Below are 17,213 nucleotides of genomic sequence, written 5' to 3'. Positions count from 1 at the left end.
TAACTGAATCATAGGTGCCGAGCTACCTCTGTGTATGCAAAGCTCACAGCAGGCAGAGGGAAGGTGCCCAGCAATGGTGGCTAATGACCAAAGCAGGTTCAAGGGCCATGGGTTTGGAGCTAGGCTTGTGGGTGTGGAGATGCTGTCAGGTGGAGGGAGAGGAGCAGGAGAGGGAAGGAATAATTTACCCTGTGTGTGTTTTTATTCACATATGCTCATACACTAAAATAGCTGAAGGTTTCAAGCACAAATTTTGCTAGAACTAACTTCATTTTTAATTCATACTTTGAATGGGCCTTCCCATAGAGTTTGTCATACGAAAAGGAGAGGAATGATAGTGCATTCTATGTAGACTCGGCATGATTTAATTTGCTTATTTCTAATCTTAGCAAATGCATTCTTAGCCATCTCTGCTTCTCCCCTTCCAGCTTTCAATGAGTCTACTAAATTTTCAATGTCTGTTATAGCCTCTCCTTAAAATGCACTTAGTTGGATAACCTACAAAACTACCCATATTCTTATCAATGGATATCAAGTCCATTACTGTTCCCACGGGATACCTCTGCGTTTCAGAACTGGGAAGAAGCTGCCCAACCTAGAAGACAAAGTGTAAGAAGGGTAGGCGTGCCACCCACTGGAGGATTCTGTGCCTATTGCTAAAAACGTAAAGATGGGAGTTGGAGAGATGGTTCGGTGGTTAAGAGTTAAGAATGGCTGCTCTTCCAGAGGACCCATGTATAATTCCTTGTACACATATGGCAGCTCACATGGAATATTTTATCATGCTTAGGTACTTAGAACAGAGCACTTGAACTCTTTATTTTGCTGGTATGTGCCATCTAGACAACTGGAGTCTCTGCCATGAAGGTGGCTCCTTGCCTAGCTCTGCTACGGATAAAATAGGGATAGCAGTACCTTGGCAGGAGCCTCTGTCCCCAGTTAGGTGTCTTCTTGATTTTCAGTCATGCAGTACGCCTCCTCTAGCCTCCAGTGCAACATAATTTAACTTCCCCTTCTTACTGTTATCAAAGTGATTCCTGATGATTTTCTACTTTGTTGGTATCATCCTAAGAGATGATGGTGAGGTTCTTTATCCATTGTTTCTCTATTGTTGAAAGCAGGAATTATGTAATCATTACCTAACCTGAAACGTGGAAACTATTCTGGTAAATTTTTAATCACCTTTTTTTTTTTTTTTTCCTGAACATATCTTGATATGTTAAAAAAAAAATCCTGGGAGTCCATGGAACTTCCCTCAAGAGCTAGGTGGAAATCAATTAGATTAGATAATGTGGGTATTATGACTTAATTATCTTGTTGCAGCATTAATTCAATAATATCCAGACTATTCTGCCTCAACACAGTGAAAAATGTTGGAACAAAAATAGCAACAGGGAGCACATGTATTTCATGAGTTAATTTCCTGATAAGAAAGTATGACAGAAAAAAATATACCTTATTAAAAAGTAGGCATATATATTATACGGTATAATGTAAAGGCAGACAAGTTTGAAAATCCTTAAAGAAAAGTTCAGCATGTCACTGATGAGCATGTAGATAGATATTATAGACCTATAGAGTATGAAGTATTTGGCTATTTTTCTTTTTTAAATCTAAATCTGGACGTCATGAGGCTTCCTTGTTACACACAGAGGTGTTCCTGTTTTCTATTTAATTCTTTTAATTACTGGTTTTACTGTGTAGGGCAGGCCGTGTACAGAAGCCCAAGAGAGACACTGAGTCTCATCTACCACTCCACCTTAATCCCTTAAAACAATATCTCTCACAGAACTGGACTAGTCCACTTTCTGTCTAGTGAGTCCCCAAGAATATGCGTTGTCTCCATATACCTTGGCTTATAAGCAGTCACAGCCATACTTGAAATTTTACATAAATGCTAAAGGTTTGAACTAAGGTCCTCTTGTTAGACATCAAGTATTTTTATTATGTCAGTTGACTCCCTTGTCCCAAATAACACCTTGTTCTGAAGGATAATTCTCCACGCAGCGCCATTCCAGTAAGAAAAGCACAACCTCTCCCGATGACTATATGTAAGGTTTGTCCTTAGATTTCTGTGTCCTCACTGTTTTTTGTCAATGTGACACTAGCTAGAGTTATGGGGGAAAAGGAACCTCTGTTGAGAAAAATTCTCCATCCTGATTGCCTTTAGATAAATCTTATGATTTATTTGAGCAACGTCTAGTCCCTATTCTGGGGTCATAGAGTAGGGAAGTTCTCACCCAGGGCAGACGATCCTAGACCGAATAAGAAGTCAGGATGTGCAAGCCAGTAAGTGGCACTCCTTCCCGGCCGGCCTCTGCTTCAGTTCCTGCACTTACTTCCCTTTCCGGTAGCCTGTTGCTTGAAATTGTAAGATGAAATAAACTATTTCCTACCAAAGGTGCTTTGGGTCATAGTATTTCCATCTCACAGCGATGATTGTAACCCCAATTAAGTCACCACGTGACGACAAAAAACGGAAAGTAGGGCTTGAACTATTTCTGGAAAAGATCACATCACAAAATTCTCAGGCTTTGTTGACCACACTGTCACCAACCCCATTGTCCTGTTTTAAAAGCATTCACACAAAGCAGGCAAACGAATGCATCTTGCTGTGTTTCAAAAGTCTTTATTTGTTGAAAACAATGAACACTGGGCCAGCTTTAGTTTAAGTCAGTAGTTGGGCATCTACTGTGCCTGTGGATGAGTGTATAGCTACTTCATTTAATCTGTACATTGACATTATCAATGTTTTCGCTTCTCTCACGGCAGGCAAATATCGGCATTCATTAGGCCTGCAGTATAACCTAAGTTAACAAATTCATGCCTGCGGAGGCTTCATCGTTATCTTAGCCCTTCTCTTTATTTTGTGTACGTGCTTGAGCAGATGGTGGGAAGACTTTATTTGTTCTTGTTGCATGTGTGGAGGCCAGAGGTTGACATTTCAGAGTCTTTGTATATGACTCTCCACTCTATTTTTAAAAACCTATTCTCTCACTGAACCCTGGAGCTTGGTGACTGACTGGATGAGCTCGTGAATGAGTTCCCAAGACTCTGCTTTCTCCCGGTTACCATAGGGTCAGAGCTGCGTGTTGTTCTATTTGGCTTTTGTCCGCAATTGCTATTTCCATGGAGCCATCTCCCCGGCTCCTGCCCCCACTTACATGCTATTCCTCCCATCAAGCTCAAAAGAGTTGGCCAAGGAGGAAAAGGGCAGTGGAGAAACCTTACCGCCTTCATTGCTAATCATACTCTACTTGCTTTACGTATTTTATTTAATTAAAATATAATTATATCACTGTTCTCTCCCCAGAATGAATTCAATGTCTTTAACCCACTCCCTCTCAATTTAATGGGCTCTTTTTTGCTTTAATGATAGCTATATATACTTGATGTTAATACATATTTTATGGGTGTATATTTTTGTGGGAATTGGATCATGTAAGCATGTAGGACAAGGAATACTGCAGGATTCCATCAGTAAAATGTGATATAATTTACACTAAATTGTATGTGTATACATATATATGTGTGTGTATGTGTGTGTATATATACACATATACATATGCATACATGTATGTGTATGTATATACAAATTTGTGTATATATAAATATACAAACAGATATGTAAATAGAACCTGCTGGGTCCATTTAATGTTGCTTATATGTGTGCTTTTTAAGGCTAACCACTTAGTATCGAGTAAACATTTAATGGCTGGTGAGATCAAGAACTTTAAATGAAAACATACTTCTGCCACTTTCCTTAACTGACATTTGTTCACACTGGCACTGACATTCTAGGACTTCTGATAAAATTAAACTATGAATCAGAGGGCTGAGTCAGCTATTGCCTGACTGGAATTAGACGTAGATATGCTGGAAGACCAACGGAGTCAGATAAAGTGGTAGGAAGAGATAAGAAGAGGCTTGAAGAGATTTCATGGGCTGTTTGATCTGGGAAACATGGAGAATGGCTGACTGTTCTTTGAATTTATTAAGGTTTTCTCTCAATTTTTGACTCCTGTGTTTTTATTAAAAGTAAAACAATTAAGGTAAATGCATTACAATATAATTCCTAAGTGTTCTCTATCTCTATCTCTATCTCTATCTCTATCTCTATCTCTATCTCTATCTCTATCTCTATCTCTATCTCTATCTCTATCTCTATCTCTATATCTATATCTATATATCTGCCTTTTTTGGTAACAGACTAAAACTATTGCAGATTCACAACTGATCAAAACAGAGAGTAAATCTAACAATGGTATTCCAGACCCCAATAGGTATATCCACAACAATTTCCCTATCCTCAAAGCTCAGGGAAGATCACCAATCAAAAGGTGGAAAGGTGGTAAGAGTCAGAGGACCAGGGTGTCTGTTTAGAAACAGTGCCTTCTCTATGGAAAACAGGAGGCTTTTCCCATGAAACATTAATACTATCATTGTCTAAGCAAACACAATGATGATATCAGCTTACACATCAATATAGAACAGGGAAATCTCACCTTACAGGGATTCACCAGTTGCCTAGAAGAAGAGATATGGACAACTGAGGACACCAAGAGAGGAAGACTAAATCTTCCCCGGGAACAGGCCCCTAAAGTGACTATTGACTTGCTTTATTAACATGGACAAATGTAACAATACTTACTTACTCTAATCTTTGAAAATGGATGAAGGCCCCCAACCACATGTTCATACGAGGTACCATTGCTCCATCACCAAAACATTCAGATCACCAACAGAACATAAAAATGTAAATGTAATGTTCTCCATAGAAACAGAGAATAGGAAATGAATGGCTATTTTATAAAGGGACTTTTCATGGGTGTTGGACTGTGTAACCATGGAGGGCACGTACTGCACCCTTCTGTCAGAAAGCTGTGATATAGTTTACTCTAACTCTGAAGTGCTGAGACTCAGGGAAGATAATGGTATAACTGCCAACTGAAGGTAAAGGGTGGATAACTTGGAAAGTACTTACACACACCCCAGAGTTTAAAGACAAAAAGACTAGCATCAACAGGTAGAAGACACATGTCCCAGCTCCATAAAAGTGTGCATCTAGCTTTCCTCCTGCCCTTTATTATTGCTGTGTTTCAGTGGATAAGATGATATTTCCCCACATGGCCAAGATCTTCCTTCTTCCTCTAATGATTTGGTAATCTTCTGGCAAAGTCTCTAATGGAAACAATTATAAATACTATCTCATTGGTTGCCTATGACTCGTTTACCCCAGACAAGCTGGCACTCACATGTGCCTTAAATCGAAGGAATACTGTAGGTGCTCACATGACAATGGCCAACATGTTGAAAGAGTCTTAACTAATAGAGTGCATGATTAAAACCCAAATTCGACCATGTATTGACTTCTGAAAAGAGAGACAAAACTTTCTTTATGACACTCAAGAAAGAATAGATGCATGCTGTGAGTTAGAGAATACACCTTCCTTATCTCAGAAGATAGCAGGCATTTCTAAGAGATACTGTTCAAAAGTAGCAAGCCATTTCAGAAATTTCACTAAGGAGGTAGTCATTGAAATAGAGGGGGGGGGGAATTCACAATGACCAAGCTATCGAATCACAGTGGATGTCCATCTACTGATGAATGAAATGCATAATACACAATGGAATTTACTCAGCCATTACAGAATGTAATTATGTTATTTGTGGGAAAATTGATGGAGCTGGAGATTATCATGTTAAGTCAAATAAGCCAGACTCGGGAAGACAAATAATCATGGATTTTGGAAGTTAGATTTAAGTATATAGTATTTTAAATTAATAAAAAAAAATACGTAAAAAAGAATGTCTGAGAAGAGGAAGGGGACATCTGGGAGAGCGGCCAATAGAGAGGAAGCGCAGAGTAAAGGTGAACAGCATGTGTGTGTTACCTGTAGAAAACGGTCAAAATAAAGATGATTACCCTGTACAATTAACACAAATTGATAATAAACAACTTGATAAAAATATGTACTGTCTTGTCTTCTCTACTCAATTCATTCCTAATAAACATGCCTTTGTACATGGCTTACTTTCATTTAGCCTCAGTGGTATTCTTGACCTGTGGAGTTGTCTGGATACATGTAGGGAGTGTGTTTACACTCTCTCTATGTGCTTCATAAGTGTTGCTAATTTTCTGCCAATTTCCACCGTAGAAATTGCCCTGTTTCTTGCCCACTCACTTTTAATTCTCTCCTTCTCCTATTGTGCAAACTAGAGACACCATGGACCACTATTTATTTTGCATCTTTACCCGTAGCATCTTGGCTTCGAATTTAGGTCCCTAAGCCATCTAAATTGTTCTGCTAACCAAGTTAAATCCCAGAGCTCAGAGCAGCTACAGGGAAGGCTTCCTACATCCCATCCCGGCTCTGTAATTGAAATTAAAGTAAATTATTCACACAGTGCGCATTAATGTTGGCGTGGATCCTCTGTCTTCTTCCCAAATGACATTATGAGTTATGCCAAACTCAACTCATTTCCATTTTTGATATGTTTAACGAGTGGTAGACGAGGAGAATGCTATTGGTGCAGTATAACTTAATTTTACTGAGGCATTTAGGGAAAACAATGACTCCAACTTCTCTTTTGGACATGACAGGTAAATATCAACTGCAGGATAGGAGAGTACCCAAATAAGAAAGGTCAGTACTTGGATATCTGCTTGATGAGAACCAAAAATCAAGATTCTGTTTCTATTTGTGTTCTTCGGCATTTCTCTTTTGACTAACCATTGATCAACAGTGTCATCAACAGTGCAGTGAAGTTTGCACTTATGTATTTTTACTAGTTTGAATTTGAGATGAAGGAAGAATGTAGGGAAAGGAGCTAAAATATGACAAAAGAAGTACATTTTGAAAGTATAGTATTGGTAACATCCAACAAATGAACAATAGCTTACATACATTAGGACTCAGTATGAACAAAGACTGTACTATAACAACAACATATGTCTGAAGGTGGGCACCATGACATACAGCTCTTGTTACTCCTTCCCTATTTTTCTCATTCTTTCTTGTCCCCTTTGTCTTCAATCCAAGGCAAAAAGAGTTAATGAAAAGAAATAGACTATTATTTCAAAGATCATCTCTGTGTGACAGAATTAGGTTTCTTTTCTTTTTTTAATTTAAAAAAAAAATGTGGGCGAAAGGCAATGCTACTTGTAGAGTGAAATATTTGTTCATCTATGATCAAATAACTTCATAATGATGGAAGAAAAACCTTGTGAGGACATGAAAAATGACCATTTAAGAGTGGGTGGGAAATTAGCAGAAACACAGTAGAAAATCACATGGAGGCTCCTCAGAACTTTCTAAATAAAATTGTCCTATACCCTATAAATTAAACAGTATATTGAAGGGAAAGACCATGTTCATTAAATAAGCATTCTCAATGACTAGGCTACATATAGATGCAGCCTAAATTCCAACAACACATTAACAGAACAAAGAAAAAGAAATGTGGATTACAATGGACTCCTATTCATCTGCAAAGAGATAAAGACCTACTCTCATTTGTGAGTAGGTAGATGCAACTAGAGAAGTCTGTATTTCAAAAGACAAGCCAGATGCAGAAAGACCAATGTCACATGATCTCAGTCACATGTTGTGGATTTCTCCTGCTTGCAGTTACTCTGACTGTAGTGGTGGCTAGTGGATGCTAGAGTGGCAGAGAAGGTGATAGGTGCTGGGCAGATGTGTGACAGAGCTCACCAGATGTGTTTTCAGACTTGGAAGAATGTGTTCAGAAGAGCTATTGTTCAGGGTGATGACACCATCAATGATGACACATTATGTCTTGAGAAATGATAAGAGTTAACATTTCTTACCAGGAAAATGCAATGCCTTTTAAAATTATCTACACTCGTTGGGTTATGTACACTCAAAACGGTTTACAGATATACAGATGCAGTTTTCTGTGTTCATTTATAAATGTCCTCTGAAGAGACAAAATTATGAATGCCGTAAAAAGAAGAATTTAATATATGAGATGTCAAGATGGCTCTGGCAGTTAATAGTGGTGGCTATTCTTCAAGAGGACCCATGTCTGCTTCCCAGTACATGTGTGGTGGTTCACAATCATTCTTGGCTACAGTTCTGGCCTCTGTGAGCACCAGGCACAGATGTTTACACACACAAGTGTACAGACAAAACACCAGTATACATAAAATTAAAATTAAAAACAAGTCTATGAACATCGTTGAAGTAAAGTTCTTTGCAAATCCGGTGGCCAACGTGTGGGATGTCATGTCGTCCCGCAGCCCAGAAGGACTGTTTACTTTTGCTGCTCAAGCATAGGAACGCAGCCACTAAAGGAACTCAGGTTTAACAGCTCTAGCAGCCTAAATCAGTACTTTCTTTCTTTCTAAGAATTTGGTTTCTCACACCTATCAGAACCCCTTCTTCCCTGCAGCTGGGGTTTTGTCCACCTTTTCTGCAGGAAACAAGGACATTGTACATAAATGGGACTTGAATTCTGACTGGACCTGGGGGGGGGCAGCCAGTGATTTCCCCAATCTCAACCATTGACCAAGATCTTCACAGACCAGTGAGAGTGAGGGGTTCAGGACTGAGGCCAGTGACTACAGAACACGGCCCATGTTTCTAACATTCACCAGCATTTCATGGAGCCTCTGATCTTTTATTTAGCATTCAGGTTAGTGACTCCTCCAAGCACGTCTATGTGTCCTGGTTGAAAGCTTTGTAGTATGAGTATTTTTCTCCTTTGCATCATTTTTTTTTCTGCTAGTAAAACTTCACAACTTTCCCTCGAAACCAAGAGAATTGCTGAAAATAACATATAGGCTAGCAACTGGAAAAAAAAAAAAAAAAAAAAAAAAGAAAGAAAGAAACTGTCCTTTATGCAGGAAGAAAGCAGTCATAATATTGAATTCTACTATTTAATGAGATATTTAAATTACATATAATCACAAGGAAACCTATTATTTTCAATGATTTAAAGGCTCCCATTTGAAGGATGAAATACAGGCGTCTCAGAAGATACGCTTACAGCCTGCCTTCCCCAGTCTCTGAAAGAGCCTTCGAGAGATCAGGGAACATCAGTTTACCCTGCCTCCCCTGTGTTGCCCTGTGCATGTGATCATCTGTGTTCATTTTCTCATCGGGATTTTCTTCTTCAACATGCTTCACCTGGATTATCTGGAGGTAGACTCAAATAACAGAAGGGCTGTCACATCACCCTCAGCAGGAAGGTAGATTGTAGCTAGTATAGGACTAGTATAGAGAGTGTGTTTTATGTATGAAGTCCTTATATATATATAAATAGAATTACATTTGTTTGTTTATTATACATGAGTGTGTGGTGTGCACACTTATGCATGTATTTGCACACCTATCCCAATATGTGTGTGAGTCAGTTGTCTCCTTCTGTCTGATGTGGGTTCCAGAGATGGAAATCAAGTTACCAGGCTTCAGCGAAAGTGCTCTTACCCACAGAGCCATCCCACTGATTTTTATTTTCTTTCTTTCTTCTTTTATTTTTTTTTTCTTTATTTTTCACGCAGATCATACTGTTTCTTTGATAGTGTTGTAACCATGAGCAGACTGCACAGGGCATATAACTGAGGAGAAATTCTGCTGAAAGTGGCAGACACTAAAAAACCACCCGTCTCTCTGGCGGGTGAGGGGTTACCCAGCATGGAAGCGGTACAGTTCAGAGAGAAGAATTTTGATTTGGAGAGAATGGTGGTTGCGGATCAGTAGAGGTGATGGTTAACTTCAGTTCTCAACCTGACACATTCTACAATAAGCTGGGTAGAAAGTTTCCGGGAGGGGTTGTATAGGTCAGCTGGTCTCTGAGCCTATCTCTAAAGAATTGTCTTTACATTAATTGAAGTGGGAAGTTCCCTCCATTTAGGAGGCACCATTCTCTAAGTTTGAGTCAGGACTATGAAGTATTGAGAAAGAGAACTGAGCAATGAGGATGCGGGCTTACATTCCATCCATCTGCGTACTTGACTAAGGATGTGACTAGAAGTCACAAGTTGTTGACTTAACTTCCCAGGCGTGATGGGCGGTACCCCGGACCTATGAGCTAAAACAAACCCCGTCTTTTCTAAGTTGTTGTTTGGAAAGAAAGGACATTTTATCACAGCAACAGTAACGAAACTAGGTGTGAGGTTTGGGAGAATATGCTACCAGTGTCAAGACCATGACCGAAGGATGATGTTTTTAACTCAATGTGTGTCTACCTCATAAATGGAGCTGACCCTGTGTGGGCGCCTAAATACAATGTGTCACATTAGTTCCTCAGGGATGTTAGTCAGGAAGTCTCCTGATGCCAGAAGCAGGAGAGCCAAGTACATTCCTTTGGCACATTGTACCTGTTAGTTACTTTTCAGCTGCTGTGAAAGAAGGAAGGAAGGAAGGAAGGAAGGAAGGAAGGAAGGAAGGAAGGAAGGAAGGAAGACACACATACATAACCAAAAATAGCCAAAAGCAATTTATGGAAACAAGAGATTAAGACAGTTCCAGAGGGAAAAACCCATAATAGTGGGAGAGGCATGGTGGCAGGGACTGGGGGACAAAAGCAAGTCAGATATGGGGTGAGGCTATAAACCCTTAAAAGCCATCCCCAGTGGCATAGTCCCTCCAAGTCCCCACCATATCCCACAATGGAACTGCCAACTGGGGACCTGAGCCTCTGGAGGACATATCTAAACCAAACCACAAGAAATTAGCAGCAGTGGGGTGTTGATGGGAAGCAGAGCTACCCGCAGGGTCATACCAGAGGGTTACTGTGGAGAACATATGCTAGGGTTGCACATTGTTTAATCTGTTCTCTAGCCAGTAGTCATGACTTTAGTTCTTCCAAACTCCAACTCAACATGTCTGATGACGTCCCCGGAAAAAAAGATGAGGAAGAAAGAAATGTGGTCTGGTGAATTATGTGTACCTTCTTGTGGGACTGTCTTCATCTAAGATGTGCTGCATTATTGATAGCAAGGCATAAATATTTATTAACCGCACGGCATATTTTTTCTTCCAAAGAGGACAGAAAAAGAAACAAAGAGAAATAAAAAAACGTGAATATGTAAAACTCTAAATTCTTTTTTATTTTTTTAAACTGTTACATGGAAACTTCTTTACCTCAATGGTAAGAAGTCATTGGTGTAGATGGGGTAGGCCTCAGACAGGCTCATTTTAGTCCACCAGACTAGATACCTTTCTGGTTCCATTCCATATGCTCTCCACACATCCCATGTCTACCAAAACCAGGGGGGCTATTCAGAATACCCTGAATGGGTAGATGTTTGAGTCAGAGCTTAAACATCATAATTTCATCAGAAAATCTGCTCTTCACAGATATCTTGGTAATGACAGAAATGACAATTACTATTGTGAAATCTTATACAGGGAAAGAGTACACTTAAAATCTCCCTACATACTAAGTGCTTATGCCACCCTCTACTTGTGTTACATAGTTATACTAAAGTAGTTATTTCAAAATGCTTTTGAAGAACCATTGAAGAAAAATCTCCGAGAAATAGTCTAAATACTCTTTTGTTGACAAAACAATACCAATATGTTTTTTTTTTGTATTGAAGTCTTTTTGTCCTGTTTTGCCAGAAATCATATTTAACTGCATACCTTTTCTTACATGCATGCATGAAGGTGTCACAGTGAAACCCATTATGCTGGTTCATGCTAGTCAGTGAAAGGGGAGAAAAAGATAAAATGCAGGAAAGGGGAATGCACTAAAAAACAATGAAGAGAGACCTACAGACCATAGCGACTCTTTCATTAATACTGAATATTTTTTCTGAATTTGTATTTTTCATACAGTATATCCTCCAATACCTCCCATATTTCCCCACCTCTCTAACCATTCAATATCTCTTTTTTACATACACACACACACACACACACACACACACATACACACAGACACACAGATACACATACACAGACACACACACAGAGACACACAAGTCACACACATAGACACACACATACTCACACAGACACAGACACACACACCGACTCACACACAGACACATACACACACAGACACACAAGTCACACACATGGACACACACACTCACACAGACACATATACACACAGATACACACATACATAGATACACACACACAGACACATACACACACAAATAGATACACACACACACACACAGACACACACACACAGACACACACACACAGACACACAGACTCATGCACATAGACACACACACAGAGACACACTCACACACATTCACACATACACACACACACACAGACACACACACACAAACACACAGACTCATGCACATAGACACACACACAGAGACACACTCACACACATTGACACATATACACACAGACACACAGATACACACACTCACACACACAGACACACTCACACACACACAGACACACTCACACTCACACAAACACACACAAACACACCTGAAAGAACTCTTCATAATCTCTTGTATAAAGCCACCATTACTCTGAAACCAAAACCCCCCACACACACTTTTTTTAAAGAAAATTATAGACCAATATTCATTATGCACAAAGACGCAAAACTTGTCAACAAAATACTTGCAAACTTAACATCAAAAATATTATCCACCACAGTCTGCTTGTCTTCATCCTTAGATGCAGTGACCCAACTAGAAGACAAATCAACATCCTTCCAGATTAAGTGCTGGACTTCCAAACCCATGAGCTAAATAAACCTTCTTCTTTTATTTTACTTTTTATTTTTTACTTTTCAATCCCAGTTCCTCCTCCCTCCTCGCCTCCTGTTCTCCATTTCTTCCCTTCACCCCATCTCTTGTCTGCTTCTCAGAGAAGGTAATGCCTCCCCTAGGAAGTCAACTAAGTCTATCCTATCACGTCATTGAGGTGGGACCGAGGCACTCACTCCAGGCCTGGCCTGAGCAAGGTGTCTTTCCACAGACAATGGACTCCACAAAGTTAGTTTACGCATTGTGGATCTCAGTCCCTCTGCCAGTGGCCTCATGTATTGTCTCAGACACACCACCGTCACCTCTGTTCAGAGGTCCTAGTTCAGTCCTGTGCCGACTGCCCAGTAGACAGTGCAGAGTCAGTGACCTCTTACTGGCTCTGGTCAGCTGATTCTGTATGATTCCCCATCATGGTCTTGACTCCTTTGTTAATATTATTGCTTCTCCCTCACTTCGATTGACCTCCGGGAGCTCTGCCCAATGGTTAGGCATAGATCTCCACATCTGCTTCTGTTTCTGGAATAGGGATCTAACTTCTCTGGGGTTGTGGATTGTAGGCTTAAACCTTCTTACTCTATAAGCAGTCTGTGTCAGGTGTTTCATCATAGTTATATAAAAAAAACCTAGTAGCAATGTCCAAGCAAATTAATTCCTTAATTTACATAAAATTGATTGATTTTTATAGCAAATATTTGAAAAAGTTTCTAATAGTATCAGTTAGTTTTAAATTCTTTAAAGTAGTGTAGGTCCAATGTTTCACAAAGATGGTTGCCTTTTACTGTAGAAGCCATCTTACCAGACTTGTAATTTCTTAGAAAATATGGTATGCAAGAAGCAATGGCCACTTAAATCTAAGGTTTACTACAAAAATTTTGTCTACTGCATTCTAAATTTATTTCAGCAAATCTGTGAAAATCAGAAAACTTTTCCTGAAATGTTCTTCCTGGTTGCAAATATTTATTACAGGTAAAATATGTCATAAACACATACCCACGTGTTTACAAATTGATCATCTATGTTCCTTTTCATGGTGAAATCCCATGGTCTCTTTCTAAGGCTTCTTCTAGTAGCGAGGTCAGAACCTGTCCCCGGTGCTTAGCTGGCTTTTGGCAAACTGTTCCCCATTCCAAATTACCTCATCCAGCCTCGAAGCAGGGGAAGGAGCTCTGTTCTGCCTCAATTCCATGTGCCATGCTTTGTTCAAGCGCTTTTCTGAATGGAGTTGGAAGAGGGGTGGATGGGAGGGTGGTGGAGCTGGAGTAGGGGACAGAAGAGAAATTGCAGTTGCTATATGTAAAATATATTTTTAAAATGTTGTTTAAATAAAATAAAAAAGAATGTATGTGGCCATCTTAGCATTTAAATTAATTTTAAATCTATTTAAAAACCTAGTTATGTTTTCATCTTTTGAAAGGCATTCTTCTTGGCTAATTGTGGGGAGAATTCTCCTACTCATTTTAAATTTGATTGAACAAAGTTTCTGAGCTTTGCAGGTTCCTACTTGCCAGGACTATCAATTTATATCATTGCACACCCTGACTTGAACAGTCACATGAGCTTGGCCATGATGGGAGACTTTGGTCCTCATGTTTCCTAAATTCTCTGTTGAGGAGAAAAATATAACTTCTTTATGTTATAAATACACACCACTATTTTAATTGCCCTTGCCTAACTAACACATTTACTCTGTGGTTCCACATTAAATGTATGTTCTTCAGTAGTAGCTGGTCTCCATGGGGATACAAAAACCAGTATTTTATTTTAAAGATGCATTTGATATTTGTGTAGCCACCTTTTTAAAAGTAACTCTTCTTGTAACTAATGATTTTCAGTAACTATAGTAATAACAACAGGAACACTATTGGGACATTGCATTTTATGTGCCAAAGTGAAAAAAGTTATTTACATCCAGTTAAAATTTGATAAACCAACTTGATTTTAACATGCTTTGAGTCTCTTGCTCTTTTTATAGTGAAAGGATTTTTATTTTAAAAATAGAAAATATCTTGCAAGTGATTGTTTTACAAAAATACTAGTAAATAAAACATATTCCTCACTCTACCTGATCACAGAGCCTGTTTAAACTCAGAACAGTCTTACAAATAGCCACCCACCTTTGGTCTGGAAAAAAAGTAATGATTTATGCCAAGCAGGAGGCAGAAAATATACTTAATTTATTCATTGCACAACCTATGCACCACCTCAGGGTGGGGTGGGGGGTGCTAGAAAAACACTGTGAGCTAATAAATTATTTCTCCTTGTTTGGAAGCCTGTCACTGTGGGGAACCACTAGTAAAGCTTACAAATGACTTTTATTCTAGAAATGTTGGTTTAAATACACACACACACACACACACACACACAAAATGGGCCCGATTAAGTATGCATGTGCTTCTATATACATTTCAATAATAAATAGATAATTAATTAGGTTCCATATAGGAAATCGGGGCCAATAAGCAGAAATAAACATCATCTAAAATTTCCATTTTTTTTCCTTTTTGTCACATGTGAAAAATTGTTTTCCTGATTTCTGGACCCTCCTCATGTGAGTCTTCTCTGTAAATGTCAGCATTTGAATAAACTTCCAGCCCTGCTTCTTCACAGACTTTGAAACAGTTGATATAATCCAGATAATTCATGTAAAAATACACAATTTACAACAAATCTCTTTTTATTGCCTTTGGGAGACCCCTATTTCTTTTTTATTGACCCAAATTACCCCCACACACACATTAGCTCTCTCTAGAGCACCAATTCAAAAATAAATATTGACCCAACACTTTATTTTGCGTTGTGTTGACTTGGCAATGTACAGCCAATAACAGCTACTTTGAAGCCTCCGAACACTCAATTTAACCCTGAAAATTTGCATTTATAATTGATGGTTATGTTTAGCTGATTAACAGTATAGAGAAACACTCTGAAGATTACCAGTGAATTCCACTTATTTTGTAAAATAAACCCTAAGTAAGACACTGGTAGAATATTGATCTCCCTCATATGAACTGGATTAATGAGACTCCTAAATTATTATTTTTTTTCTAAAACTGAATAAGCATTAAGAGAAACAAAAATGTTGAAGTAACAGACTTAACAGTTAAGAGGGGAAAGACACTGCCTCCCTTGGGGGTCTCAAAGACAAATAATTTAAATCTATTTTTATTTAAGTTAAAGGGAAAAAAAGAATGAGGGTCTGTGTAAAATGAAAGTTATGCTAATCTGAGCTCAGTAGAAAAAAAAAGGGGGGCCCTAAAGAAAGGTTTCTTTTAATTTTTAAAATACCATAAAATTTTAAATAAATCCTCCATCAAAAATACTACCCAAAATAAAATTTACAAAATCAACAACCACATATCTATTAATTATATTTGATTTAAATTTTAGAGAGGAAAAATTAATATCTTTTTGAATTTTTTTTCATTGCTACAGAAAGCGTCAAATGGTACTTTTAAAGTAAGATTGGGAAGAGAAAGCTCTCTCTTAGCATTTGCTTTTACAGCAGTGTGTCATTTGATCAAAAGTGATGAATGGAGCCATTGTTGTTGATCATTTTTGGATTATCATAGATTTTGAAGGAAGAAATAAGTTAAAGTTTGCCTTTGGAGGAAGCAGCCTGATTTTGGAAATGGCTGTCAGTCACCATCACTTCAGGAAGGCATTGTGGGGAGCAGTGAGCCACGCCCAGCGCTTGTCAACTCTTCAGTGTGCCTGAAGGATTGAGCTCACAGTACTTATTCTATCCAGGATGCTCCCTACTGGAGATGAGCTGAGAATAACTGCAAATGTTATTTCTCTACCACTTTCCTTTATCTCAGAAAGAATTTTAGAAGGCGCAGAGATGCAAAAATGCAGCAATTACGGAAAACTGAATGAAGGTTCCTGAAAAAAAAATGTAAAATAGGTTTATAGTGTTAACACTGCAATGCTGAGTTTACACACAAGGGAATGGAATTATCACCTAGTAAAAGACATCAGCATCTCCACGCTCACTTAGCGCTCTTCAAAATAGCCGAGATGGGGATACCTGATGGAATATTATTCAGCCTCAAAAATAAAAAATAGTAGGTAACACTGCTGTTTGTGGTAATGCCCACAAACCTGGAGAATAGGGTAGTACTTGAAACAAGTTAGAGAAAGAAAATGCATTGCATGCTCCTACTATGTGTAGGATGTCCTGTGTGTTGTATGTACGAGATACAGCACCAGCAGATATATTTATGTGCAACATGCACAGGGAGAATAAATCAGTCATTACCAAGGTCAGGAGGGAATGGGGATGTGTGGGTGAAAGGGACGGCGTGTAACAGGTGGCCAGGATGAAGAAGCCTGAAGATTGGCCGCACTGTGGTCCTCCGCCCAGTATTACATTCAGTTTCCTAAAGGCTTACACACCTGCTTGTGCCACAGTGGTGAGGGGCGATTCTGTGAGATGAAAAGTATTTCTCACAATAGCCACTATTTCCATGTTTGTGTATCTCCTAGTACTAGACTA

Source organism: Phodopus roborovskii, unplaced genomic scaffold, assembly GCF_943737965.1.
Source record: "Phodopus roborovskii unplaced genomic scaffold, PHOROB, whole genome shotgun sequence".
In the NCBI taxonomy this organism is placed as follows: Eukaryota; Metazoa; Chordata; class Mammalia; order Rodentia; family Cricetidae; genus Phodopus; species Phodopus roborovskii.
This window is presented reverse-complemented; position numbering follows the sequence as displayed.